Here is a 3,206-nt window from a genome sequence, read left to right on the forward strand (position 1 = left end):
AGAAGAAGAAGAAGAAGAAGAAGAAGAAGAAGAAGAAGAAGAAGAAGGAGGAGGAGGAGGAGGAGGAAGCTTTAATGGCCCCTTATTTCCTCTGAGATAAAATACAAACTTCTCAGTCTGGCATGTAAAACCCTTCATAGTCTGACTCTAGCTTACTGATTTCTGACTCATTTCTGACTCTAACCAACTTATTTCACATTATTTCCTCTTGTGAATTCTACCTTCTAGCAAAACCTGCCTGTATGTGCCATTCCTGAACTTGGCATTCTATCTCCCACCTGGATGCCTTTGTCCAGGATGATTTTGCTGTGCTGCCCATCATGCCCAGAATACCTCCTCCCCTTTGGGAAGCCTTTCCTGATGTCTGCCACCCCTCCCCAGTCAGTAATGCTTTCTTCTTCCTCAGATTATAATGTCTTTACATATCCCTACAGCACTTTGTGCCTGACCTGCTCGAGGTCAGGGAGTGGTTTTTCATTTCATCTTTAATGATCTGTAGGGACTCATTCAAACAATGAAGCCCTGTTTTGCAAATTACTACCTTAGAGAGTTGCCTGGGACACTGTGGTTAAGGGACTGCATCAGAAACAGTCAGTGTGGAGCAAGGGGACTTGAACCCAAGTCTTCCTGACTCTGAAGCCAGCTCTCTGTCCACCATGCCACAGTCTTCCCTATGCAAAAAAAAAAAATTAAAATTAAATTTAAAAATATATAAAATATGGGGCAATGATGCTTGTATAGTAGTAAAATTCCCTTTTCTTTTCGTCAAATACATAGAAGGTGTATGGAAAAGATGCCAAGATTCTCTACAGGAAAGCAATACTTCATCTCAAACTAAATGAGCCACCCTCTGTTGTGGACCTATTGGGGCTGGGAGGGGAATACAGCCAACACTGACTACCAAAGGCGCCAACCATGGTGACCAGCCTTTCAAAATCATCCCCAGCAGATTTTCACAGCTGTCTTGTGAAATGTAGCAATGGCTGGTTTTCTTTATCTCTGTCTTCCTCCTACAACTGCAGAGAAATTGTGTGTTTATTTTACAGGTAAGTCAAAAATCTCCAAGTAGCTTCCTGAATCTTGTCTTCACTTCAACAACTTGGGAACAGTCCAAACCAAGCTACAAAAATCAAACAGCCTTGGTTTTTCACACTGGAGGGAAACCAAGTCATTCGAGTGAATTGGGGGGATAGGCCAGTGGGCATCAATGAAAATTCTGAATGGCAGAGCAGTGAGTAAAACCAAGCAGTCTTGTTATTTCCAAAAATACTGGAACTTTAACTCAGCCAATTGAGGGTATTTGTGGTCTTCGTTGAAAGAATAAATAAGAATGAGTTGTAATCCATGGGCTTAAAATATGGTTCAAGAAATCTGTCCACTTCTTACATTTGAATTCAGACACCTTCCTTATCTGAATTATAACCAAGAAGCACAAAACAAACCTAACAAAAGCATTTCAAGCAATATTCTCCTGTGCCTAGGGGCACAGGTACAAAAAATAAATAGGTTTTTGACTTTGAAGCAGAATGACTAAGCCTCGATTGTGTTACCCAGTGTTTCTGGGGGAAAAGGAATGAATGAACCTGATTTACAACCCACCTCAGACTCTTACTGCCTGTGTGATGTGAGCAGATCCCTTACTCTCTCTGAGCCTGGATTTCTTCATCTGTAAAATGAGGTGATTGGACTCCATGGGGGCAGCACAGTAGACAGAGTGCAGAGCCTAGAATCAGGAAGACTCATCTTCCTGAATTCAAACCTGGTCTCAGACACTTACTAGCTGTGTGACCCTGGGCAAGTCACTTAACCCCATTTATATTAGTTTCCTCATCTGTAAAATGAGCTGGAGAAGGAAATGGAAATCATGCCAAGATCTCAGCCAAATAAACCCCAAATGGGGTCATAAAGAGTAAGACACAACTCAAAAATGACTGAACAAGAACCGAACTCCACGGCCTCTACAATCCTTTAGAGTTCTAAATCTATGAACCTATGATGAAGATTTTTGTGAAGGCTTTGTGAATCTTAAGAAAAAGGAGGGGGGGGTAGGCGGAGCCAAGATGGCGGAGTAGAATCACGACCCTCCCGCAGCTCCGGCTTCCACCCTCCCCAATCCATGTAAAAAGGGGACTCTAAACAAACTTTGGAGCCGCAGAACCCACAAAATGACACAGAGAAGCTAACCTCCCGCTGAGGACAGCCCTGCAGGCCGGCAGGAATCCAGTGCAGCGCTCTGGGAGCCCAGCCCAGCCCCAGGCCGAGGCTTTAGCCCCAGGGCGGGCCTGACCAGCTGCCAGCCAGAGGGACTCCAGATCAGCAGCAGCTATGGCTGTTTCCAGATTTATCAAGGCATAGATGCGAAGGACAAGGTGAGAGGCCAGTGCAGTCTGGACTTTGGGACCAGTAAGTGGGAGTGCATGGCTTTTACCCCCGCGGCGAGAAACCGCTGAGACACCAGCACAGCCAGCCAGCGCCACCTAGCGGCTTCAGCTCCTGGCCTGCAGAGTGTAGAGGGACCAAGAGCCAGTCTGAGGGTAATCGCTCTTGCTTTAACCTGCTTGGATCTGGATTGCAGTCTAGGGTGGAGGTCCTGGGGTGTGTGTCCAGCTTGCCAGAGTGTGTGGAGACCTCAGAGAGGGCACCCATCTATTACAACTCTGGCAGCTGAGAAAACCCCAGCATTTGGGACGAAAGCTCCCCTGTCTGGTGGCAGAGTCCTACTGTGGCAAAAAGCCCAAAAGTCAAGTAGTTGAGTGGCAAAATGAGCAGGCAAAGGAAACAAAGCAGACAGAAGATTTCAACAATACACTCCTATTTTGGGGACAAGAAGGAGCAAGGCATGGAACAGGAGGAAGACAGTGAAGTCAGAACTCCTGCACCAAAAGCTTCAAAGGAAAATACAAGCTGGTTACAGGCCATAGAGGACCTTAAGAAGCAGATAAGAGAAGTGGAGGAAAAATTGGGAAGAGAAATGAGAACAATGCAAGAAAATTATGAAATGACAGTCAACAGTCTGACTGAGGAAAATAATACCTTAAAAAACAGACTGACTCAAATGACAAAGGAGGCCCAAAAAGGCAATGAGGAGAAGAATGCCTTAAAAAGCCAAATTTGCCTGATGGAAAAAGAATTTCAAAAGCTCACTGAGGAGAATCATTGCTTCAGAATTAGATTGGAGCAAATGGAAGCTAATGACTTTATGAGAA

Source organism: Petaurus breviceps, unplaced genomic scaffold (genome assembly GCF_028583685.1).
Source record: "Petaurus breviceps papuanus isolate PSGF00001 unplaced genomic scaffold, PetGlider_PUasm1.0 174, whole genome shotgun sequence".
In the NCBI taxonomy this organism is placed as follows: domain Eukaryota; kingdom Metazoa; phylum Chordata; class Mammalia; order Diprotodontia; family Petauridae; genus Petaurus; species Petaurus breviceps.